This window comes from Pezoporus flaviventris, unplaced genomic scaffold (genome assembly GCF_033815535.1).
Source record: "Pezoporus flaviventris isolate CSIRO_AGI_PZ_B2104156 unplaced genomic scaffold, CSIRO_AGI_Pfla_v1 ptg000030l, whole genome shotgun sequence".
NCBI classification, from domain to species: Eukaryota; Metazoa; Chordata; class Aves; order Psittaciformes; family Psittacidae; genus Pezoporus; species Pezoporus flaviventris.
The window spans coordinates 5,762,441-5,790,174 of record NW_026892578.1 but is presented as its reverse complement, the minus strand read 5'-3'; the positions used below and the strand labels follow the sequence as shown (position 1 = coordinate 5,790,174).

The window sequence follows — 27,734 nt, the reverse complement described above, 5'->3', positions numbered from 1 at the left end:
AGCTTTCAATGCCAGCTACCTAGTTTTGCTGCCAGTCATGAAGAATTTGAACTAACACATCTAGATTGCAGTTGTCTCCGAGAAATGAATTTGATCCAACATACTCAGAGGTAGATCCAACTTGTACTAAATAATCACTGCTGGCTATGCAGTTGAGGGTATTTCTGTTTCAGGACAGATTTGGGGGGAATTCGTTTAGACAAACTTTACTGAAGGAAATAGAGACTACTCCAAATCTTACGGTTGTTGATTCCATCTTTTACAAAACAAATATCCTAATTGTGCTTCTTTTCCTTTCAATGTCTACAGCCAAGGCAAGAAACAGAAGTGCTAAACTAAAGTGACGCTGCAGCTTTGACAAGCCAAAACAAGATCAGAAGAGGATGGAAATCCTGTGAAGAAGACTGTACAGGATATCTTTCATTTTCCTTTAAATGACAAGTGTTTTCAAGTGAGAGATGAAAAAACACTAAAAAATTTGTCTCCCCCTCTCTACCAAAACAATCTGTAAAGGCCCTGTTGTGCAAGGTCAGAACACCCATAGATTTGCATAGAAGGACAGTATCTTGCACTGTCTGATATTCAAATATTCATTAAAACTATAATTGACCCTGTAGAAAGGTGTACATAAAACTAAGAATTACTCATGTTTAGAAATTGGCCAATCACTCTTTCTGGTTTAAATCCTTTCTGGTTTGTGAACTCTCTTTGTATAATAAACAACACCTTAGAATGGAAGAAATATCATCAGCTGAATTTCTTTCTTTTTTAATACTGACAGCTCCACAGAGTGTCGATGTTTATTACAGTAACTCAAAAATATTTTTCTCATAGCCTTAAAATTCTAGTACTCTGTGATAAATAATGCATAAAATTAACTTTTCTTAAAAATCTGCAGTCCCAGCAATTGACTACTGAGTCGAGTGAAAGTCTGGTTTGGGTAAGGAAGGTTGGATTACTGTACTAAGTGCTCAGGAAGAATACAGCGGGTGATTTCCAGACACTGTAATATTCACAGTAATACTGATCTCAGCAAATCTCACCAAACTGTAGAGATTTAGCCAAGAGAATAAATAACTCTATCATTACATGGGAATATGAGGTTTTATTACCATCATTTTCCCTGTGTTATCTGCTCTTTCTTCAGACAGCCAGACACTGGTAGCAGCTTTAGAAGTAAGAAGTCTTCTTTACAGCCAAATTTAATGCCCATCTGTGAACTGGTTTTCCTCCTAGAACAATATTATTTCTGAAGAACTAAAATAACAGTCCATTTTATTAGGAGTTTATTGTTTTGGAATTAGAAAGAGAAGAGAAGAAAGGAAGATGGAAAGTGATGTGTCTTTAAACCTGATATCTGGGCCAATACTTCTCCCGGCATAAACCTAAAGCCAAGCTTAAATGTTTGCCTGAGATCCAGAAGCTATAGAAAAATAACACCAATCAGGAAATATGCTTGGAGCCAACTGGAAGTCTTTACAAACTCACTGTATACTTCAGCCTATGTTAGTTCTTCTAAAATGATGGCACTAGTTGAAAGGCATGAGTACAACAGCTAGTGTTTGCCCATTTAGGATAAATTACCATTTAAAAGACATGTGCTTAGTTAAAATAACAGGCCAGTGTTAAATGATATTTTTCATTCCTTTTCCCCTCTCCTTTCCTTTCCTTTCCTTTCCTTTCCCTTCCTTTCCTTCTCCTCCCTTCCCTTCAAGAAAAATAATAAATTACATTGAAATTAAAATGTTGTCTTAGCAAAATGAAATCACTTTGACCATTTTCTCATTGAAATAATCTTAGTCCTTGTCTGGAGTTCATTAAGTATGTCAAAACATGGACAAGGATAAGGTTCATTTGATCAAAAGTATATTTCTACATTAGATGTTCTTACAACAACATCAATGGTTTCTGCAAAGATTTACCTGAAAGTCTTCCCTGTATGTGAATATTTTTTTAAATATGCTCCTCTCCTTCTTGCCAAAGCAATAGCAGTGCTAAATAAACCCAATGAAAATGACACTTTAGTTAAAAGAAAGGTTATTAAGAGAGTTAAAAGTGTTTATGATAAACTCTTTGCTGGGTGTTACGAAAACTCCCAGTGATCAGTATTTTATATAGCTTGTTACTGGAAAGTAGATAAACTACTCAAGTGATACCATCTGGCATACCCTATGCTCCAAATAACTATTATCATTTGAATATATTGAAAGGAAACTACATGCTTGACTTTTTTTCCTGTGGGGCTTGTACAATTTTTTTTAATTAAAAAAAAACAAAAAACACACACACAAAACGAACAAGAAAACCCCAAAACGTAAAGTTCAACCTAATTTAACCTATAGGATTTTTCTTTTTTTTTTTTTTTGAGCCATGTTAAAGACAACAAACTACTGACTGATTGCTAGAAAATATTGTAAGACATTTCCCTAGTGTCCCTTTTTTCCTTTCTATCTGTATTTGCAATTACTTTCCTGGCTTCCTATGTGTTTGGTAGCCCAGGAGTTGTATTTCGTTCAAGCTGTACTTTCATTTTTAAATTGCTACATAATACTGAGTTCCTGATTTGCAATGCATAATGCCTTGTCTCCTGTGATAACTCTGCTAAACTGGACAGATGCTGCCTACAAAAGCCACAAGCAGCAAGGTAAAGCAGAACTTCTCGTTTCTTTTTCTTGCATTTTGCATAGATTTTTAACTGTTTGGCTGGGGAGGGAGGAAACACACACTACCATTGTCATCCTGCTATACTGCAGACTATAACTTTAAAGTTAGGAGAGAGGAGATCAGGACTAGATCTGCAGGAAGTTGTGCTCTGCAAGGAAAAGATAGCTGAATCCAACACCAGGTAAGTACTTGTTTATATATCCTCCTTATACTGGAGGAGGCCTAGCAGCTATATAGGGAACACAGAAGATGCAAGCAGAAGGAGACCTAGGCAAGTGGAAGACTAAGTGGGAGAGTAGTAAGCATGTGAGAACAGAAAGTCAGAAAACAGCCTTAAAGCAAAGGTTGAAGATTTTGACGTAAAAGACAGCACTGTCTAATAAAAGACTCTTGAGAAAGAGTAGAGTGGTTAGAACAATACACCATTACAAATAAAAAATCAAAACACACTCATTTTTTGTAGGCAGTAGTGTCACTTCCCTACCTTATGCATTAAAATAACGAGGAGTTTGTTGAGTGATAAGACATTTTACTCCTTGCTGAAACTCTGGCCAAAGCCAAAACCAAATATTCAGAAACATTGGAATTACATCTCCATCTTACCCTAGAAGAACTAGGAGTATCAAGCCTTGGCCAACCATTTTTTGGCACTTGTATGCCATCTGCTCTGAAATTTCTTGCCTTTCTTGGGCTGTAGCCTTTGTCACAAAAATCATCTGTTAGCCCTGATGGAAAAGACTTAATTTAAAAGTGAGGTGGGATTTGCTGCCATTTTTGTTGGCTGGTGTGTTAATTTCTAAAGTACTTAGTTGACTACAAGTATTTTATCTGATTATAATCTCAGTCACCAGTAGAGTGCATACATTTCCATCTGCTGGAAACTTGTAGTCAACTTCAACAAAATTCAAGAAATGGCTGTGCTCTCAGGGTTGGCAAATCTCATAAGATCTGGGGACAGGGCAGAGGTGAGAAAGCCGAAGCAATGAATCACTGAAGGAAAGGCATTAATGGAAACTCAACCACTGTTATATGGTGCCTCTTGCCACAGGATGGTGAGCAGGTGAATGGGAACCACAGTACCATGCTTGCTGGTTTGGGACTGGGGGAGGAAGGATGGAGCTGAGGGAGATGGGGGCTGAGGGAAAGGAAGGGGAAAGAAAGGAGGAATGGGTGAAGCCATATATGAGATTGAGGAGTTTCAACAGCCATCCTACTTAAATACACAGAAAAACACATGCTCATATTTCATTAATTCCACCACACACAAATCTCCTCAGATGAAGAGTTTGTTTCATTGTGGATGTTTGGGTTTTGTTTTTTTGGTTGTTTTTTTGTGTTTGTTTTTTGTTTGTGTTTGTTGGTTTTTTTTTTAATATGTATGTACAAATGAGTATGTACATTTGAAGTTCTTATTTTCTTCACTTGCTTTTTTACTAGATATCAGTTGTGGGCAGGACTGCTGGATTGACTTGAGCTTGTTGTCTACCTCCCGCTCCTCACCAGGGCCAGGCACCCTGCCTTGTTCACCTTCACATGGCATGTTAAGAGACATTAGGTCCCACATGCTCCTCATCCCCTGGACAGGGCATAATACCCAAAGCATTCACAAGTAGACCCAAAAATGCACCAGGAGTTACAAGCAGCCACCTCAGAGCATAGATCAGGGGGTTAGTAGAAACCTCTGGGTGCAGTGGGACTACCTTTTCCCCACACCAGGAAGCTTTCTTCTGCTAGCACACTATTTTCTGTCTCTAAAGCTCTATGATTACCCCATTTAAGACAAAAATTGATAATAAGTTTATCTTATTATAAAATGACTATAGTAAAGTTGGTAAGTGGAAAACCATCTCAAAGTTAACAGCCCTTCTGCTGGGAGTTATGTTTTATTTATTCTAGGCTGGAACTGGTTAAAAAAGCTGCTGTTAAAAAAGCTGCAGCTATATACAACTGCATAAGCCAGCTTTACTGAGGCTAACTTTATAAGTCTTTGGCCAATGTTTACTTAGCCACAATAAGCCTACTGTAAATAATTAAAAGGCTTCTTTGTTTCCTTTCTAGCTTGTCTCAAGGTTGGTTTATTGTTGTTGGGTGGCAAGTTACAAGGATTTTGTAGACCGACTCATTTATTTTATTTGGCTATTGGGCCTTGTTGCAGTTTGGAAATTTCCTGATTTCAGTTGTATTTTCTAAGCTGCTTTCAGAGGCCTTTGAGCATGAGCAATCTAAAGGGAGAAACTGTGATGGTTAATAAAGGACTGCAGCTGTTAGCACCAGCCTCACACAGCAGCCCTGCTGTCATCCTTGAACTCCTGGCATCTTTCATCACCAGCCTCCCAACCCTTCTTTCTCTTGAGATCATGAAGCAAAGGTAGCTAAAAAAGTGATGTGGAAGAGCAGGAGATGAAAAGCTGAAACCACCTATCAATAACAAGTTCATGAATCCTTATGGCCCCACAGGAAGACAACTTCATCTTCCATAAAAATACAGGGGGAAAAAATGTTAAGAAAACCCATACAAGTGACCCAGGCTCATTGAGGACACCTGCAACAGAAGAAATCATTAACCCCAGGTCTTCTTGGTCACTGAGTAGCCCCTAACCAGCGAGTCCTTTTCCTCCAAATTGTGCAGAGAGGAAAAGGTGGAGAAAGAGGGTTAGGAAGTAGAAATATCTGTAAATACATTATCAATGGCAGGTAGAAAAAGTTTCTGACGGCGGACATCAGAAGAGGATTTTTAATGCCACCTTTTTCAAAGAAAGTCCACTTGATACACAAAATGGGTGCAACACGGCACTAATATTGCTTTCCTTTTTTGCCAGAGTTAAAAGTCCTATGAGATGATGCTTAATAATAAGGTAAAAAGGATTACCTTCCCATTTCCCAGTATGTTTGTGCTCCTCAGCCACACTCTGAGTCAATATCACAGGTTTAAAAACAAACTGTACACTTCCTCCTACCTTCAAAGCCTCCTTTAGAAAACATGATTTTTCAGGCCAAAGAACAGCTGAGACGATTCATAGTAAATAAGTCTAAAACCAGCCTGATTTTGTTCAGTCCATGTCCTTTCAGCTGTGACAGTTGATGGTAACAGTTAGTGTAAACTGTGCCACTGCCTCAGTGCTAGATCTGTATTTTGCAGGCTGGAATGCTGAACTGACAAACAGGTTTTGCTGCTTGCCATGTGCTTCTGCATTTGCTCATCCATCTGGATTGATATGCCTAGCAAGAGATTAGCTCAACGGGCCCTTGATCCTTTGCAAAGGCCTCTAGGCAGTTCCGTCTCACACACGATAAATAATAAATAACATTAATGGAATGCCAGGAATGTCATTAATAATTTTCAGATATGTAATTCATATTTAGAAGCATTTCAGACACTGTAAAATCCTCAAGTACCAATGACATGGATATGTTTGTCTGAGTGTGTAATGAAGAAACTGTGGCCACTAAGAATGTATCTCTATTGTCAGGGTTTTTTTTTTTGCTATGCCTTTTTCTTCTAACATGAGTCTAATTAGAACTGATTGAAAACTTGCCAGTTGAACATTGATAAGAACTGAGCTTATAACTTAAAAGCTCATGGCCATGAACAGGACTACTGAGGTTGTTCAAAGCTAATTATATCAATACAAGTAGTCTGTGCAAATAAGGAGAGTTTAGAGCTAATAAATGAGTCATTGCATACGGTCTGATCATGAAATCAATTCACAGCAAATGGGTCCATGGAAACATACATAAATACTATACAACAATCTGTATGGAGGACAGTCACTAACGAAAGATCAGGGCAGGGAAAAACATCCCCACTGAGAAGGCTATTAATGTTTCTATGTACCAATGAAATAAAAAATGGCACTGGAAGTTGTGTGTATTATGAGGTGAACAATCAAGTTTTGCTTCTTCCTGTACAATTTAGTAATAATTTGTCCCAGACTATTAGAAACTCCTTAACTTACTGAAGTTGAGCAGTAAGATTTCGCAAATAAAATCTCAGTTCTTCATAAACACTGAACCACCTCAGCTGATGCAAAAAGATTATTTTTCTTCTGTCATCTTCTTCATGTTATATGAGAAATAGGTCTGGCACTCTGTAAATGAAGAAAGACAAAGCCAGTTTTACAGCTTTATTCCTGCGAATTGGTGGACAATCCTTGGGATTTTGGACACTTAAATAAGTCCACAGCTAAAATATTTTTTATGTCCAGAGTGCCAATATTTTATGGATTGAACCCAGTGGCAAAACTTTGGCAGCAGCATGAAGACTGGAAAATTTTTGTGCCTGGAAAGAACCGGCTGACAGCTGAAGGGAGTTGGGGCAGGACTCCCTCTGAAACAACAGGTATTTAAATGCAGTCTTCCCTCGACTAATGTCTACATTCACATTGTAGTCAAAGGAGGTTATCAAGACAATCAATGGTTTTCAGTAGGTTTGCTCACCTAATTCGCTTTGACATGGTTGTTTTCAACCCATATGTAATATATTCCTGACATACATACCATTTTGCCACTCCAGGAATGCATGGGTCTTCAGTAGTGCGTGGGTCTTGTGTCACCTCTGCCAGCCTTATAAAGATGTTTTGGATACTATAAGGCATCTTAGGTGGCAGAAGGCACCTAAGTTTAGGTGCAAAGAAATCTAGATGAATTTTCAATTGGATGAAAAATAGAGGTCCACTTTAGGGTGAGTGCTAGTACTGCATGATGGAATTTCAAAAGTAATCCCCTTCTAGAAGAACAAATTTCATTTTAATTTGCAATAATTTTAACACCATTAATCCTTGGAACATTTCCAGAGTGCAAGATTTTGGTTCCTAAGTGCTATTGCTGGCCATCGTTTGAAACACCATAGGGTATTCAAAAATTCTGCTTAGAACTTGCAGATAAGACATAGGGCTTTTGGGAGACCTTTACAGTTTCAGAGAGGGTTTGATTCAGTCTAAATACAGATTCCTTTCAACTGTCCTTGAGATGCCTTAGCTTACCACACCTGGCCTCCATCTGCAGCTCCAGGTAACACAGGTGTCCCAAAGTTCTTGTGATGCTTCTGCCATGTGTGTGGATTTCTTGCATACATTAGAACATGACAAATAGCACCAGTCACTTATATTTAGTCAATTGAACCAACGAAGATCACTACAAAGAGGCAAAATATAGATGGAGGAATAAGCAAGAAAAAACATAGGGCTTTTTTTTGAGCACTGGATTCGGACCACAGCTGAAATGCCTCACATTAATCCACAACTGTTCAGTACACATCAGATAATTAGCAGGAGTAGTCTGGCTCTTGTTTTTGAGCTTCTTTTAGAAACAGTCATTACAAGACGATGACTTAAAAGAGGATAGGCCCAATTTCATTCACAGTAGCTACATGCTGTTGAAACTGTCAGTCTCAAATTTGTAATAGGTGCTCCCCATCGCTCCATCTCTCCACACTCCTCTTTTTAGTAAATGCATTTGCCAAAACACTGTAATTCACATCAGCAAGTAGGGCTTTGTAAATTATTTTAACAGCTTTTCAAATTATTTTTAACTGGTGCTTGGAATCCTGCAACTGTACAATGCTTCCCTTAATAAAACTATGCGTACGTAAGAAATCAAATTGATAACAGGTGCCTTGAGCTCTGTAAACAGTACAGATTCAGTAATCCTCCAAAGAAGTTTTCATGTATTTGCATTCCAGAAAAGTGTGAAAAGGAATCTCTCCTTTCTCCTCTTCTTGCATTATCAACCTTTCAGGAGTTTGGGTTTTTTTCTCCTTATACTGAAACTATTTTTCAGTGTTAACGTGTCACAGCATAAAAACACAACATTAGATTAGCAATCATCAATATGGTTGATTGCTTTGTTTCTTTTGTAGGGTACTAGAGAGGCAACAAATGGAAAAGACAATCAGATTCCACATATAAAATATTACCAAAGTTGACAGTGTTCTTGTTACTTAATACATGCAGCACGACACTAGGATTGTGATATTTTCTTATGTTTTATAATCTACATCGTGTCACAGAATACTTTAAAATATAATAGAAAAACACAGTAATTTTACAATATTTTAAATGCAACTGCATAATGTCACATGTACTTTAGCATGTGTGCAGCAGATGTTTTCTTACATTGAATATAGGCTACTTTCAGAGAAGGAGTATAGGTGATGAATGACAGGTTTTGCTGAGTTCAGTGCTTGAAATACAACTAATGCATCAAAATGCTCTTTCCTTACAATAGGTAGATCTGACCTTCAAAACTACAGTGTTCGAGGGTCTCTCATCCTGAAGTCCTTATGGAAAGAAAACCCAGAAATACTCTGATTGATAGCTGTCATAATGATCCACTAATATTTTTAGGACATGGTATAAAAGACCACAAAGGCTTTTCCACTTTGACCCAACTTCCCTAGAAATCATCTGATGTAAGATCAGGTAGGACACCAAAGTTAAGGCTTTTAGATATTTTTTACTTCTAAGGTATGTGAATGGGCTGGTTGTCAAATTTTCAGTATTTGGTCATTGAAATCTTTCATGTTATCAAAGCCCAGGACATTTTTCATAAATGCTCCTAAGCTAAGATTCAATCCCTTTCTCATTTAAACATAGTCATGTTAACTTCAGTTCCAGGGCATCACACTGGCTCCAATGCTCATGTTAATAGTCATCTGCCCAAGCTGCTCAACAACCACTGCAGCACCAACTGACCCTCTGACTTTATACAGCTTCAGAAGCTTTTCCACGGTATACCCATTTTGAGGAGGGGAAAAGGACTCACTCTGACTTACACCAATTTCAGTGGGAATTATGCCACTTAGGTCACAGGGAATGGTGCTCTTTTCAAAGACACAGTGTCTGTTGTGAGAAAAACATGGATAATTCTTGGGGGGAGCATGGTTACATTTTTCAGTTTTACACAAGGAGGTTGGTATGGAAATGTAATTGAAAACATAAATAATAAATGTATTACTGGCGCAGGATTTAAATGTAGTTTCTCAAGTAGTTGGCTCACGCCTGTGGGAACAGCAGGGTGGCATATTTTTCATGTGGTTTAAAATCCAAGCTGTTTTAAATATTACTGAGCACCAAACAAAGTAGTAACTGAAGTCCATTAGGCTTCCTAAGAATTTCCTTCTTGGATTGTACCTGGGACTAGCCAACTAAAACCACACTAGTCTACTCATCCTTCTGGAATTACTTAGTAGATTTCTAGGCTTTCTAATGTGCTCATTTCTATACTATGTGACAAATAACAAGTTTATTCTTGTAACACAGACCAAACCCCTTTAGCAAACACATCACTGAGGTTCAGAGGGGCTTGTTTAAACCCTATAGGAAGTCAGTAGTAGGACCTGGAACAGAGGCTAGATCTTCTTAGGTCTAGACTTGTATGTGAACCAGAAAGCAACTCCTATTTCATCCCTTGATGACTAATTCATTAGCATAAACTTTTCCCTTGTGGTGGCCAATGAAACCCAAAAGACAGGCTTATGACTTGTCTCACTGGATTCTACTAACTACCTAGTAAATATTTTCAGTACCAAGGGCCTGAGAAAGAAAGCTGAATCCAGCCCCACAGCAGCAGCAGCACAAAAGTGGCTAGCCACCTGTGAGCCTCAGAAGGTTCAGAGGCTCATCATGAAAACCTACCAAAAAGTCCAGATATTTGTACCAAGTTTATCCAAACGATCTGAACCCTCAAGAATGCAGACACAGGCCTCACACGAGCAGACGTTTTAGTTACTTTTCCATTTGTTTCTGCTTTCTTTTATGCCATAAATGCAACAAAAACTGCCTTTGTTTTGGGTTTTGGTTGTGGGTTTTTTTCACTTAAGAGCTCTAAGTGGAGCCAGAAGCACCACACAGACTTACATTGAAGTGATGTGCAGGAGAGGCCTTATCAAAACTCATCAAGGTTTGGTTTGAATTTCTAAGTGTATATATATGCTTGTGCATGCACACATATGGGTGTAACTTTTTTCTCAGTCCGTATTTTCTGGCCCATTCAGAGGGGATACTGTTACAGTTGATTGCCTGCAGCTCTCAAAGGTGAGAAAGTAGCCACTTGCCAACCCAACAGGTTGCTATTTGAACATTTTTCATTAAGCACCAAGAATCTCCATTCAGAAATTACTTTCAGTGTTTGGTTGCCTCCATAAACAAAGGAAATTGCAGCTACCCAGGGTCGATGTAGGAGGGTTCAGTATGTTACTCACTCATTCGTCTGTCTGGGAGGGGATGCTGCTGAATGCAGTTGTTAGAATTGTTATTGCTAAGTCATATGCTTTAAACCACCACTGAATTTGTACTATTCATTCACTCTTTATATGTCAGAACAGGGTCCTATGAAAAGGCCTGTAATGATGGATGCAAGTAGGACTATTTCATTACCTTTTTGGGGTAATGGAAATTACCCCAAAGATTGCAAAATACTATCTACTACACAGAGTACTAATTTGCCTACCATTGTTGATATGAACTATCATAGGTCTTTTCTTTACTTGCTCTGTTATTTTGGCTGTTTATTCTCCTCTGTCACATCCTCCACAATAAAAACTGTTTTTTCAAGAAAATTCAGAAAAATATCCCACCTTTGGGTACTGGACACTTGAGAATCCCACTTTGACATTCTTCAAAGTGGGTTCACAGATGAACATTTGCTGTTGCACTTCAGCAGTAACTCAGGTCCTAACCAACAATGAAAGGGGAACCAAAGTGGAGCACTGGCTTTCAGCTTCTGCAATCCACAAGAAAAGAGAGAGAATGAAAATTCTTCCTCCTGCTTTGGACCAAAGAAAGCCCTAGAGGTATCAGCATGGCTATAACTTTTGACAGTGCTGCCCATGGATGTGTGATTACTAAGTTGGCACCATACGCTAACACGGTTTTCTTAAATTTTTTCTTGTTTTTAATAAAATATTCAGTCAATGTCATGACCTTTTAACCCTTTGCACCTTTAAAGGGTGTAAGTTTATAAAAGTGAAAAAAATAAACACAAGTTTCAGAAATGTACATCTCGTCCTGCTGAGTAAATGTGCAGACCAATCTTTCTTAGATTTTCAAATAGAGCTGGTTTTATTCAAAAATTTTGAACTTAATAGCCTTAACACATTGTATGAAAATATTTGCTCAGGTTCATTGTTCACAAGCCTTTTCCTTTCACCCTCCCTCCTCCTGCCCTACACTTTCTCTGCTTAACTAAACAAGTAGGAAATTAACAAAGTCTGTGACCTAACAAGTGGCAATTCATAAATTCATTAGATTAAAAAAGACTAGTAACTAGCTATTCCTTTAATAGGTTTCCTTCCAATCTCTAATTTACATTTCTGTCTGCCCTGGCAAAGATATTACTTCGTTAAAACTTTTTTTTTTCTTCCCCTAAATTAGAGAAATGTTAATGACTTCTCTTATTTATTGCTTCCATATGCAAGTAGTTATCTTTCTTGCAAATGGAAATGAGACCCAAAATTGCAACAAATGGGGCCAAGCTGCTGAGTGCATATGTTCCTTTTTGGAGAAAGTACACATGCCTGATCAAATTAACTTTAACCTCTCTGTCCATTGAGCAGACATCCTCTAATGTGGGGGCTTTTAAAACTGTTCTCGTTAAATTTATTTTGAATCGCTGAGAACACTCTATCACGGTTTCAGCAAATAACCTATGATAATATTAAACACCTGGGAAGCACGGTACCCAGGGGACCCTGTGCTGCCGTGTTTGACCCATGACCTCCGGCAGTGAAGTTCGGCCCTTGTGATCCACTCGGATTCAGACAAGAAAGCTATTCTGAGGGAAAACACCTGCTCATGAGGGCTGACCCCAAGCCAGTGCACGGTTGAAAAAAGTCAGCTGGGTAGAAAAAGACCAGAGCCCCATGCAGGTGTTTCCTACAGCACCAAATGTCTAAGAAACAAGGGAAAATAAAGGATAATGTGGGTAACAGTTAGGAGTTCCCTCAGCTGTTTATTTGGGTTTGTGTAGCTCGAGCTTCTCCCAGTGGATGACAAGGAAATAAGGAAGAACCTACTGGTTCTGCACTTCTGAGTCTTCCAGGATCTAACATTGGCCAGCACAGATCCCAAGGCTGGTGGTCTCCAATGGGACTTCAGCCATGTCAAAAGACAAACCCGGAGGCCTCACTCCTTCTTTCCTACGCGTTGCCTTTGCTGCTGTTTCCATATTCAGGAAAAAAACAAACCAAGAAATCGGTGGATGGCTTCTTCCTCAGGAGAGCCTTTTTGGCTCTTACATTCCTTATTTGAGAAATGCATTGAAATGAGAAGTTAAAAGCAGCAACAACAAAACCTCCTGCTAGGAAAGAGGAAAGGGTAAATCCTTCCCTAGCTAAGTTAAGGTTTTTAGAGTATTTTGTTTTATGCAGTGCAATAATGATGCCTTTTAAGTAGAGTGGGCCCCATTTTCATTCAGTGTTTGCTAGCCAAATGTCACATTACTCGTTTTTGTCAACAGGTCTGAAAGTGACAGGACAGTGAGAAAAAAAAATATTTAATCTATCTCTTTATTTATTGAGTATCACAAAATAAGATGACAGGAATGGAAACCTAACCCTTTTGAAATTCTTCCATTAATTTCTTCATACACTTTTCTCCATGGTCACTGTTGGATGCAGGACTTGAATGTCATTCACTCACACACCTGAGGGCTGTCAACACACCTCCAGTCACCTGATGAGAGCATCTTCAGCTGGCTTCAATAAAACATTTTTATTCCCCACAGTCTCAGGCTCTGGAGCTCTCAGGTATTAACAGCCAAATCTGGACCATTTAAAAAGATCCAGGCAGCAGGGGGAAAGGAATGGTTGTATCTCTGCGAGAAGAATTTATCTTCAAGGAAGGAAGGAAGGAGAGTGGAGGAAGAGAGAGAAGAGAAGAAGAAAGAAAAACAGAAAGAAGATTAATTGTTGGCAAGCAGAGTGGTAGTAATAATTTGCCTTCATCTTTTGCCCAGCATCTTGGGCCTGATAAAGACCAACATCTGAAAACAATCACTGAGGTATATTAGGGTTTTTTTCCTAAGCCATATCAAACTACAGTGTAATAATGAGACATTTATTCTGCAGCATTTTAAGGTTTAAACAATTTGCAATCTACTTCCAAGATGACTGAGGTGAGAGCAGGAAGAACACAAGTTCTTTAAGTAACTTCCTCACTGTTCCCTAGTTGTACACTGGGAACACTTGACACCCAATTGCATTCATCCTGCTGGAAGTAAATGCAAGTCATCACTTCGCATAAGGCTGTTGGTATGATTTCTGCCAGGGCTGATAACAATGTCCTATTGTTGATGAGCCTCTGTCAGTTCCACTTAGCAGTGAGAATGTCAAATTGTCAAGTGTTTTTAAGAGTGGAAGGTGAGAGACAAGTAGTACCAATTTCACTTGGAGCCAGAGGATTCAATCCCCCCAGATGTCCTCACCATACAGGGTAACACAATGTGATGGGAGGCTGTAGCCACTGGAAAAACAGTGAAGACATTTTTTAAGATTACGCTCCTGGGAGTATAAAAGGACAGTATCTTTGCTTATTCTTTAGAGAAACTCTAGGCTGTCTCTAGCAACAGAATAAAAATTAAATTAAATCCAGATATTAGACCTGAAAATTTTGAGTCCCCATGTAAGTCCTCTGTTCCTATGGGACTTCCTCCTTCCTGCCTATAGCACTGCTATTACTTAAGCTTCACTACTGTTTCCAAATAGAGGTAAGGTCATTATTCCACATGGAAGGAAATCTGAACCTGTAAAGAATCACAACAGGTAATCGAACTGCTCACTCCTTGCTCATGCATTACTGACAGCCCAATCCAGGTCGTAGCAGATAAATGCATGCAACATGCCACTGTCTCTACTGAGGCTCCCTAGGCTGAATGAGCATAGGGACACAGGGATGGATTTTTCTCATCTGAATTCCACCAAGGACCACTGTGGTTGCTGCCAACAGAGAAAGCAAGGTGCCTCTGAAATTCTTGATCATTTAAATAGCCAGAAAAGGGCCCTAAACAAAGGGGCTACCTAGAGGGAATGGTAGGAAGAGGGACCTGGAGTAGAATTTAGGACTGCTGAAAATAACCTCTATATTTTGCATCTCAGGGAGTTTCTTTCAAGCTGAATCTGTTAGGGAAGCCAGGTGACTACAAGTCACCCTGTTACTGCTCTGCAGACAAGACACATCAACTTCCAGGCCTCTTGACTCGGTGGCTTTCATAGGCACAACATCAAATATGAAGAAGAAATACTTTAGAAAAATAACACCATAAAGAAACCTCTCCTCTGTGCTCTATTAATCTTTGTCTTCTGGTTTAACCTCAAGTAATCAGCTTTCAACACTGTTTTAATAGCTTACTATTCTGCTCTCTACAATTAGCTACATCTTCTAAACTATTTCTGCATGAGCAGAAGCCAACTACAGCACACAAGACAACTTAACCTACTACACACAGTCCCAGGCTTCTCTGGGCTAGCTATGTGTTTAGTTTCCTCACTGGTTCCTCACACATCACTGTTATGCCATAGCACTCTCCACATAGCAGCTGAGAAGTACTCAGCTTCCAACTGAGTACTAATCCTGCCAGCAGGTTTTCTATAAAGTTTTATTCACTGTTGTGCAGTCTGATATAAATATTATTGTCTCACAATATTTAGGTGTTAATGACAATTTTGTTGGAGGGGAAGGAGTAAAAAGAGGTTGTGTTTTTCTCTTTCTGCAACATCTGCTTCAAGTGCTGTGCCTAAATTGTTCTATTCAATTTAAAAAGGGTTTTTTAATTTATTTTAAATTGATTTTTTTTCCTGGTGTTTTGCTCTCATGAGTAAAAAAAGAAAAGGGAAAGTGCTGCTTTGTTTTAGGTAAAGTCATCCTGCGCAACAACAACCACCTGGCAATGAAACTATCCAAATTGTTAACAGTAGGGATAAAAGTCAACAAAGAGTTTTCAGAAATATATTCATTCTCTTGTTCTTGGGCCTATGCTACCCTCTAACTAATGGGGTTAAGATTTTTTTTCCCTTTCTGAAAAAGTAGGCTATTCCAAAGGTGCTTAATGCAGCTATTATTCTTCTTGGGAAGAAAAGGGTTACAGAAACAGAACAGCAGAGCAGTGAGTCATTTGGCTTGGTACAGCAAAGCTACACTTACCTTATGAAGATTTTTGTCCAAAAGAGTTTTTAGGGCTTAAAGGGCAGTGTTTTCATATCCTGCTGCACTGTCTGGATCAGACTTGGAACACACAAGGCACAACTCTGAATATTGCACTCATGATACTCAAGAAAGCATGGATTTCTGCAGGTCTCAAGGGATTCCCATCAGGATTATTTCATTTATCATGTCCTTTGATTCCTCACCCTGATGTTCCAACAGCATTGGGGTTTATTCTTTACCCCACTCATAAGAAATCTGTATTTGTACAAATGAAGAACACGTGGGAGCCAACCACAAAAAAGGTGAAGACAGTCTTAACTCTACTGGTAATATCTGTTCAGAACCAAACAAAAGAAAAATTCATTGGTAGTCCTTGAAAACAAAAGCAAAGCAGCACCTCTCCTGTTGTTCTCTAATCAATTCCAGGTATAGATTTACCTAAGAAAGGAAGGTAAGAGGGTAAGAAAGGAAGCACAATTGCTTTTACTACTGCCTGCCAAAAGCATAATTGTTGATGTTTAGGAAAGAATGTTCTTTTTCCCAGCTTGTTTGAGTGGTAAATTACGCTTTCCTTAGTTTTGTGGAAAAACACATTCTCTCTGGAAAGCAAACCTGATACCATATGTACTTTGTTTTTTATGCCTTTTCTATTAAACAAGTTTGGCTGAGTAACATGTGATCCGTTTTGGTACTACACATGTGTATAATCAAGTAATAAAGGCCTGCCACAATTCTCCACATAACAACATGCAGTATTTTCAAATATTGCTTTATTCAAACAGTCGGTGTTGAATTTACAAAACCTCTTACCTGCCATGCTGGAAAAGTTCACCCAAGCAACTCTGAAAAGGAAAAGAGAGAAAGAAGAGAGAAGGTCTAAGAAGGTGCATAAATTATTGCAGCCCTGGGGCAGTTTGTGAGTTTTACAGGGCTATTTATTTTGCTTTTCAATAAAAATGTGTAATAGACCCACTGGACCTATTACTTACCCACTGGACCCATTACTTCTATTGAACAAAGGTAGCATAGCTTAAAGAGAGGGGTGATTGGCAGTCGAGCCTCCTCTAGCCCAGCCGGGGCTGCACCAGGCTTGCAGCCTTCTTCAGCTCCTGCTCAGCCTGTTTTTCACCTTTCCTCAGTGAGAAAATGCAAAGACAGAGAGGTTGCAGGAAGCCCTGGCGCCAGAGTGGCAGCAAAAAAAAGTACATTAAGGGACACAAGAAAAGAAGGTGAGAGCTTTCTGTTCTTCACCCAAGTATCTTTATGGCCTAGAGTTGTTTAGCAGGACAGGTTTGGCCAGGCAGAGCGTGCTGTACAGCTGCAGCTGGGACACAGCATCTTCAAGTAGGAAGGGATTAATGGTAATTTGTGCCCCTTGCAGTTTTGATCTAGAGAGGTGCTGAGCACTAAGATCCCAGCCCAGTTCAGCACAGAAGTACGGGCTTAGGTACTTAAGGTTAGACATATACAAAAGTGCTCTCCAGCTAGATCCTTCTGAGTTTTCAGAGTTGTTATATTCTTGGCACAGTGTTCAGTACTTTTAAAGCTTAAACTCACTTCACACAAATATTAAGACTTCATGTAATTGCTAAATAATTAATTACTATAAACACGAAATTTAGAAAAACATGCTTAATGCTGGTAATTATAAATGAAATACTTCATATTAGTTAAAGTCTCACATTACTGCTGACCTCTTTGTGGTGGTGTGAACTGATGCAAAGAGACGCCACCACACTTTGCTTATATTCCCAAGTCTGGTATGTGGCAGGAATGTGAAAGTACCTAGCAGTTTCCCGTGGAAGGTCCATAGAATTATAGTATCCTTAGAAGAAACAGAAAATAAAACAGAAATTAAATAAAGCTTATGACATCACCAGGAAAATTTCTACAAAATTTATTCCAGTCAAAATGGATCTTGCATTCCATGAAGTCAGAAGGTTCTGGTGGGTTTTTCTGTAAGGAAGTGGGAGGAATCAATTATAATAACGTAATTTTTAACATAGACTGAATAAATTGAAGGAATTTTTTTACTATTATTTTGTTCATTTTTTTTTTTACTTCCATTTTTCTAAGTTATCTGTAGTTCATCAAGAATGTATTTTACTTATGCATAATATAAAAATCTACCAGTCAAATGTCCTGTAGCTATGAAAGACAGTATTGTGCAGTGAAATACTCCCACTTCTGAAATTCTTTACACGTGCAGACCTCAAAACCTCTTGCAAGGAAGATAATTATCCTTATTTGCCTTTTACAGTTTTGGAAACTGATGAGAAGTGGTTTACTTGTCTGAGGAGCTGTTGGCAGTCATAGCAATGCAAGTGTTTTGAGAACTGTGTTCCTTCAGCGCATGGAGTGCATTTCCATTGCTATTGCAAACAACTTCATCAGAAGATTTGCTTCAGTTTGCAGTACTGAAGCCTGCCCCAGATCCCTCTGCTTCAGTTGTGCCTAGTTCTAGCCAAGAAGCTTTTGGTAGTTTTGTATGCAGGTACCTCAAGAAGTCTTGATATGGAGAGCTGAGTTGAGACCTACTAGTGCCCTCACAAGTCACTCACTCCCCCTGCTACCTGTACCTTCCTCAGCTGTTACACACTTTGTGAAACATCATATTAGACTCTTGCAGCACCAGACTTGCAGCCTTTCCAGTCCTCTTACTACTAGCTTAGGGGCCATTGTACCAACTTCAAAGCTCACTTTAGAAACAATGAAGACCCACTACTTGTGTGAAGGTAGAGAAGCCAAGTGCTCTCATTTACATCGATATGGCATCTTCCAAAAAGAGTTTTGTTCAATGCATTGTCGCTATATCTTTTTTAAAAGTAAAATCAATGGTCTTGTGCTGCCAGAAATGGAGTATAGAGTCGTTTGGCTTTCTTCTGTGGCAGTTGAGGCCACAGGAAACAGATACTCTTCAATTCCCATCCAAGCACATGTCCATATAATGTTTTTCCAATGGTTTTAATTCAGCCTCCAATTCTTCTTTTTTAAAACATTTAATAATAATAAAAATAGTCCATGATATAGGTCCTTCTAGTGGCTCGCCTATAACATAAAAATATTTTTTGGTATAGAAGCAAGTTGGAGGAAAGAACAGTGCTAGTTGTTGCTCGTTGAATGCTGTGTTTATTCATGTTGGAACTGACATTTTTATAATTTGACACAGAAAAAAAAAAAACAGAGATTTTTAGACTGTTCTTGGAAAAATTATGAACAATGACAACCATAAATCTGGAATTCACTTGGAAATTGTGTCTTATTTACCCTGTGTTGGGGATTTTTTTATTGCATAAAACAATCAAAGGAAAAAAATTGCTATTTAAGTGCTAAGTTGGCTGCCAATGGTGATTTGTACTTTAATCTTTTAAAATATTTTTGGATTTTTTTGTCTCTATAGGAAGATTAGATGTAATGTGAGCATGAAGCAGAGGGTAAACTGGAATGAAATTCAGTCCCTGGGCCAGAGTATAAAGCTGTAAAACAATCCTTCCTGGCCACTGTCTTGGCCCATATATTGGGAAGAAAGCCACTGAACTTTCTATTCCTTCTTAAGGGCAGTGAGAATCACTCAAAGCAGCTGCCAAACCAAAGCAATTTTATTTTTTTTTTTTAAAGTTGGCTCAGCCTGAACTAAATTTTGTTTTGTTTCTTCTTGAAGAAATAAAAAAAAAAAAAAGAAAGAAAAAAGTGTTTGGGTCAATCGAGAACAGAACACTTCATTTACAGGCATTACATATGAAAGCAAATGAAGGAAAGTGCCAGATCCCAGAAGAACTGAGATGGTTCCCTCCTTTTATCCAAGAGAACAGTAGCTAAACTGCCATATAAGATACAGGAGACCTGCATTCCACACTGCTTCTGAGAATTTATGCGAGAATGTATAGCCAAATCACAGTCTATAGCTACTTCTGCCATACGTTAGTCTCATTTTCTCAACTGAAGGATACTGCATGGAGCTGCATATGGGGAATATGGGGAAGTATAGACTCAGTCAGTGGATCAGGCCATCACACAACCACATGGATTGGAGGGCACCTCAAGAGTTCTCTGGACCCACCTTTCTTCTCAGCAGAGGTCAAGTTGTGCAAGGTTATGTCCAATTTAATCTCGAACACTTACAAGGACTGAGATGCCGTAGCTTTTCTGGGCAACCTCTTCCAGTGTTTGACCAGCCTCATGGTTGATTGTAAAAATTTCTTTTACAGAAAATTTCAGATTTCTTTTACAGAATTTTCAGATTTTCATGTGTTTTCAGCAGTGTCTGTTGCCTCTTGTCCTATCCCTGCACAGCTCTGGGAAGAGTTTGGCTTTGTCTTCTTCCTTGTTGGGTAGTCAGCAATTAGATCCTTCTTGAAAGCTTCTCTTCTCCAGAATGAACCAACCCAACTGCCCCAGCTTCTCCTCATATGGCACATGTTTTTGTCCCTAGGAGCCTAGTAGCCACTCCTGGGATTTCCTATGGTGTCTGGGAAGCACAAAACTGGGCACGGTATTTCACTAGTACCAGATAGAGGGGAAGGGTCATTTCCTCTGCCTGTTGTTAGGTAAGAAACAGCTAATGCCGCCCAGTTAATTAAGCCCCCTGTCCTTCATTACTGCAAGGGCACATTTCTGGCTCCAGCTCAACTTATCCACTAGGACCTTCTAGATCTTTTTCTGTAAAGCTAACTTCCTTCCTTCTTTCCAAATGTCCAGGTGTCCAAATGTGCTAGACAAACAGCTACTATATGCATAGTAAATCTATATGAATATGGTAGTTCACAGTGGAAGTCAATCCCCTAGTCTCGTACTATTCTTACTTTTTTACAGTGAAAATTTAGGAGTACTTAAGTGAGCAACGAGCCTTGCCTCATCATCTTATTCTCCTCTATATGTTAATTTTAATTCATTTTAATTAACTGGTTAATTTAATCATGGCAATATATAAGTAAGAACAGTCTACCAATGAGCAAAAGATAATCTTGATTGCTGAATAGCCAGTGGTAGGATGGGAGTGGTAAAAGTAGTGGAATATTTAGGATTAGTTAAGATTAACCAACATTAATACCTCTAAAATTAAAGAGTAGAACATTATAATCTTTAAGAACATACCATGAGCTAGTATCACAGAGGGAGCAACAAGCCAAGCAAGTTTTGTGGCACCTAGTAATGACATGCATTCAGTGAACATCTCCCAGGGAGTTATGACACCACTACAAATTGCTCCACTATTTCAGTTCAGTTACAAATGCAGCCATGCAAAGATGGCTGGAAACCTCTCTTCCACTCACTCACATATCCATGCATTCACATACATGCTCATGACCCCCACACCTCTAACACAGACATCTGATGTGTACTATACATTTCCATAATGTGCTTAAGGATAAGAGGAATTATTTTAAAAGGCTAATTATTATCACTGTCCTAAAGATTGCAGAGTTTCCTTGAAAGCGTGACTTACTCTTTCATACCTTATCTTCTGATAAAACACAGAATTGTGGCTTACAGACTTGCACCATGGTTTTGTCCTTATTTAATAACACTGTGAAGTCTTTGTGTGCTTTTGTTGGGGAGATGGAAAAACAAACACTGCATCAATATCCCTTTGTTATATGATGTATTTCTATGAATTATAGAATCATAGAATGAAGATCATATTACTGAAATAGATATTATAGGTGATCATAGCCTATAAATCTTCCCATTAAGCAGAATATGGCTCATATAAAGAAACACAGAGTATCGTACGGGCATTGAAAAATTCATCATTTCTTTTGCACTAAGATCTATTAAATTCCTGTTACATTCAGAATAAAGGTCAAAGCATTAAAACAATGAAATTATGAAAGACAACATCTTCCTCTTCTTCAAGTATGAGGATTTTCACTCCAGTTGGATTTATGAATAATGTATATATAAGCAATTTATCATAGAATCTCTGAGTGGTTTGGGATGGAAGGGACCTTAAAGTTCTCCTGGTTCCAACCCCCCTGCCATGGGCAGGGACACCTTCCACTAGATCAGGTTGCTCCAAACACTGTCCAACCTGTCCTTGAACACTGCCAGGGATGGGACAGCCACAGCTTCTCTGTGTAACCTGTGCCAGTGTCTCACCATCCCCATAATAAAGAATTGTTTCCTAATATCTAATCTAAATCTACCCTTTTTCAACTTAAAGCCATTCCGCCTTTTCCTGGCACTACATTCCTTCATGTGTATGCATGGGTGTTAAACAGCATATATATGTAAATATATATTTATACATATAAGTATAATACAACAACATTAAAAGTAGGTATAATATATTAACATTAAAAGTAGGTTATTCTATTTTAGATAACTGTCAAAATACTTCAAGAAACAGGAACCAAAGCATGTGGGGCAGTTATTCATAAAGTTAAGGGAGTACTAAAAATATACCTGCTTTGTCTGGAATCTCAGCAGCATCATTAGCCTCAACAGCCCTAAACCTCAAATAGTTTACCACTGCAGAGTCACAGTCTGGGAGGATATAGTTCCAGCAGCTCCCTTTCACAAACTGGTTTGTGCAGACACAGGCTTCCCCTTTATTCTTGTGAACAGCAGATGATATACACTGAGTTCAAGGAGATACTCTGCTGGGGCTGAGTTGCAGAGGTAGACCATGCATGAAGCCCCGTGGCAGCAAGCCTCTTGGGACCTCATCTTTTGTCTGCGATTTGGGGCTCACCTCTGAGCCACTGGTTTTCCTAATGAAGTCTCAGTACTGACTGTGCCATCAGCTGTGACTGGCTTTATGCAGAAGGCTGACAAATAGAGTATCTGAGGCTGTAACCTCTGCTGGCCTTAAAGGTTTGTCTCAATTCACTTCTTTTACATGGACAGCAGACTTGCCAATGGTCCATAGGCTGTGAGCAGCCAGGCTGCATTGTCTCTGGACATAGAATCATAGAATAGCTTGGGCTGGAAAGGACCTTCAAAGGTCATCTGATCCAATGCCCCTATAATGATCAGGGACATGTTCCACTAGATCAGGTTGCCCAAATCCACATCTGTTGTGGTTTAAGCCCAGCCAGTAACTCAGAACCACGCAGCAGCTCACTCACTCCACCCACTTCTTTCTCTCCCCAGCTCAGGGAGGGATGGGGAGGAGAATCGAAAGAATGTAACTCCCACGGGTTGATATAATAACAGTCCAGTAACTAAGGTATAACACAAACCACTACTGCTACCACTAATAATAATAATGAGAAGGGAAATAACAAAGGAAGAGGATACAACCGCTCACCACCGCTGACCGATACCCAGCCTGACTGAACAGTGATCCAGCCTTTCCAGGTAACTCATCCAGTTTTACATCCTGGGCATGATGTGTTGTGGTATGGAGTACCTCTTTGATTAGTTTGGGTCAGGTGTCCCGTCTCGGCTTCCTCCTGGCTTCCTCTCCTCCCTGGCAGAGCATGAGACTCAGAAAGTCCTTGGTCAGAGTAAACATTACTAAGAAGCAACTAAAAACATCAGTGTTATCAGCGCTGTTCCCAGGCTGAAAGTCAAAACCACAGCACTGCACCAGCTACTAAGAAGGAGAAAAATGACTGATACTGCTGAACCCAGGACAACATCTAAGCTGTCCATAAGCATCTAGAGACAAAGTACAATGTAATGGCCCCTTAGGACGTGTCCAGCACTCCGGTCCCAACAATCCCTCATGGTATGTTATAGTAGTGCTGAACGTAGCACTTGCATGCTTGTTTGCCACAGTCATCTCAACTTTCAGCTAAGTCCCTCAAAATGCAACATAAGTTTAACTGTAAGATAACCAGTCATGACTCCTATCTGACAGAGACAGTGGGCTTAGGATTTCATAAGACAAGCTTTCCATTCTAAACTGGCTTGTTATCTTTCTTTTCTCTTAAATACATTTCTGTTACAGTTTTCATTATTGCCTCCTCGCTGCTTAGGGCACAATAGAGTGAAGATGTCCTACATAGCATGTGTAAATCATATATTAGTCCACAGGTTCTTGCCAGTCTTCTTTAAATATTTCTAAAGGTCTAATGCCTAACTATTTACCAATCTTGACAGTGTTCATAAAACACTGGCAACTTATTCATGACCAGACTAACTCTTTACAGGTGTTCTATGACTGATTATAATATGTCGTGAAATACAGAATATTAGATTCTGTTGGAAGACCTTCAATGGTATTCTTTGATTTAAGGCAAACTAATATTTGGTCTGTAAATTTTAATGGCTTCATAGCCCTTATTTCTTTTCACTAAGCTGTCCAGACATTTGCCTTTATTCATCACATGCACACATACTTTTAACCAGCAATACAATCTGCAGAAGTGGGCTATGATTCTGTGTGCATCTCTATGTATTTGTATAAGAATGTATGTTTGTGCCGCTATATGCATGCAATACATGCACTGCACCACATTTCACATTCCCTTAGTACAATGGCCGTTTCTTTTATCTAGAGATGGTAAATCATCATATATATGGATCTCAAATACTTATGAGAAAGGTTAATTAAGAATCTTGATTTTAACTTTGAACGTGCAAGTCAGATTTTGTCTACAATAAGTGCAATAAGAAATACAGAATGTGACCCAATAATTCAAAGCACTTATAGGCTGTCAAGAAAATCCTTCCATTTCTAAAGATGCAACAAAACTAAAGTTGGATTATTTTTGCTTACTTTTAATCATAGAAAGATTGATCATTCAATCTAAGCTTGTCACCTAAGCTACATTTAAAGTCACCACAAGGGGCAATAAACCTGTAGAGGGCAATTGATCCTCAAAATAAGTATCTAAAATAGGTAGATGTTCACATTGCAGGAAATGCAGCTATTTATATTAAGATGCTTATATGTAAATAACTGCGTTAAAGAAGGCAGATTCTAAAATTTTCACTAACACCATACCTTCCAGGAACTACTCTAGACCATGCGTGCATATCGTACGTCATACTTCAGGGTCAGACACCAGAGCAACAATCTGTCTGGTATTTGTTTTGATCAGTAATTTCTCTCAAGAATTTGGGCTCCAAAAAATCTATTTTTCTTTGCTTCATTTCCACATTGTAAAAAAATGGAATGCTAATTACAACTATGGAAAAATACATCTTCGGTCTGCTGAATGAATATATTGTCATTCATGAGCTCAGGTTTTGGTAAAGGAAGAAAAAATAATTGGCATAAAAAGTTAGGAGGCATTAGATAAAGGTCAAATGCCAAATTATATCAAATTATACAGAAAGGTATTTCCTGTGATTTAATATATCTGTAAGAAAGATATGCATATTTTACTGTTTCTACCATATTCTGTACTGACATATTAAAAAAGCAACTGAACAAAGAAAATGCAGGAAACTTAGCTTATTACCATGAATATGTCCTTCTACCAAGTTCATTCCAATTCAATTCATTTTAGCAAACTATAGGGACAATTGCCTAATTACAGGCAATTAATAGTTTTTCTTTCTACAAGAAGTGGCATGTGATATCTGACTTTTAATTTTGAATAAATCAAGGTATATTCATACCTGTAGTCTCCTAATTAACTCTAAAATATTTATGTGGGGTTTAATTTAATTTCATGTTTCTTAAGCCATTATAACAGTGTTTTTAATATAACAATAGATATTATATGGGAAACTATAAGCTATTTTATTTATCCAGTTATTTGGGTATAAAACAATCCATCACTACTAAGGAAAAGAAAAATGTCTCAGAGAGCAGAACATCAGCTGGTACAAATCAACATCTAAGTTTATATTCTTATTTACTTGTGAACTTCTCCCCATAAGCAGTTTTCATGTCTCAGTAATATTCTTACAGAAATCATTATAGCAAATTATAACATGAGTCATCTTTAGGTTAGAATTTTGCTTTTCGCTGTCATCCAGGGATTAACAAATATATATATATATGACTAAAAATATTTCAAGTATTATTATATCTATACATACAATCCAAAATAGGCTTCTTAATATTTTTAAATATGTGCACATATGGTAGCAAATAGCACACATACTTGTAGGTTTAAAAACTGGTTATCATCAAACTTCAATATACTGTACCAGGTCAAATTATCATCAAATGCTTTATTAATTTAGGGTAGAATATTTTGTAAGCAAAAAACAGAGATTTATTTCCCAATCTATGTCTTGTCCATGCTCAACATATCTTTTTCAAATAGAAAAATGTGAGAATGGATGTGACGGCAGCACACATTCATTATTTGTGCAGACATACCTTTTGCAGCAAGCTAAGTAAAAACATTCGGCAGCAGCAATGTGTGGGAAAATATTTTACATACAAGTGCTCATTTTCATATGGGTTCATTTTTACGGTCATTTTTTTGGAGACCGGGGGAAAAATCTTCTGGATAAAGTTGAATTTAGCCTAGGTTACTTGTGGAAAAATACATGCACAGCCACCCAACAGCCACTGAACAACCTTGTTTGGTTTTGATCAACCAAGTATGCGTGCTTGAAAAAACATATCATAAATATTTGGAGGAAAAAAAAGTATGATCAAACAGGAGAGACAATTTCAGGCCTTTATTTTGTTCATAAAAACACTTTTCAGAAACTGCAGATTTCTTAGTCTGATAGTATGTACTTGCACACATAAAGTAAAAGAGTCTGAAAGATGAATTCTCCCATTCACAAACAATCTAAAGGGGAAGTATGGAAAAAAGATTATACTGTTTAATGTATTTGTATATAACATTATAAGGGCTATGTAATACTGTATTCTGGTTTTATAGAAATATAGCATACCAGAAAATGGTACTATATTCTCAGATGAATCCACCATCATAATAAAAAATGACATCTTTGATTTCAGGGAAATACACCTTCTACTGATTATGGAACATAAATTCACTTTACATTTTTGAAATGCATCCAAAAGAACTGAATCACAGTAATTTTCAGTGGAAATACCAATAAACAACATGGTTTTACATACATATGTAAAAATTAAATACTTGTTTAAGGCTAAAATGTGACTAAACTATTCTAAATGGCTTCTCCATTTCACAAACCACAAGCACCTATGTGGAATTAGTCGGCTAAGGTGTCTAATGATTTTAAAAAACACCGAAACAATAACCATAAAACTTTAACCTCATCCTTAACCTCATCCTGCCATGCACATACTCCTGCTATAGATTTACATGTATTTAAGTAATCGTATTGAGACTATCATTCTTCCCATTCCCAGTTCTTGCTTTAAGACACTGTGTCTACCTTTGGATCCAATTTTAAACCTAGCTCTCAGTAACAGTATCAAACAATGAATAATGCAACTCTATATTTGTACATCTACGAATAATGCAATGATATTCTCCATGCACACCTCTCACCTCTTGCACCATGGTTTTAGGTGCAAATTACTCAAAGGCTTGTTTGCAAGTCTGGCTTTACACTATGTGTTTATTTCCAGTGAACCCCCAAAGCTTATTTTCAACAAGTAATGACAGGCATTTGATCAGCAAATGTCTGTAAGTCTGGGACCTCAGTTCATTTCCTAATGAAGGGGGCATGGAGAAGTGGGAGAAGGGCAGAGGGGAGATGGAAGAGCATCTCCTTTCCACCCCCACAAAGAATGCATGCTGAAGCTCATGTATGGAAGATGAATGAACAGTCAACTTCCATATGATGTTGCAATATGTATCAGTAGCTTTAACAAAAAAATGAGACAAAACTGCGGACTCCAGCAGTGATCTACACAAGTATAAGGGATCTCTATGTTTCAACAGACATCAGTGCAGAGTCAGGGCCAAGCACTGAACCATGCAAACCACTTTCAAAGCCTGCCGGTTTTCCTCTTTGGAGTGTTTAGATGAGCAATTGCTCACGGCATGCACAAGGGATGCTGGAAGTGGGCTCTGTTTGCATCTCTCAAGGTAAGGGATTACAGGTAACATCTGATAGAGCACTTGAACACTT

The 27,734-nt window shown here is 38.4% G+C and overlaps 1 long non-coding RNA gene across 1 annotated transcript; it reads right to left on the bottom strand.

The window, feature by feature from the left end:
* Window positions 1-5,085: 5,085 nt before the first annotated feature.
* LOC133272615 (uncharacterized) lies at window positions 5,086-7,737 on the bottom strand. The gene is made up of 3 exons (XR_009744487.1): window positions 7,652-7,737; window positions 7,162-7,227; window positions 5,086-5,206 (listed from the first exon to the last, which is right to left on the bottom strand). It is a non-coding gene; the product is annotated as an uncharacterized LOC133272615 (long non-coding RNA).
* Between the last annotated feature and the right edge of the window lie 19,997 nt (window positions 7,738-27,734).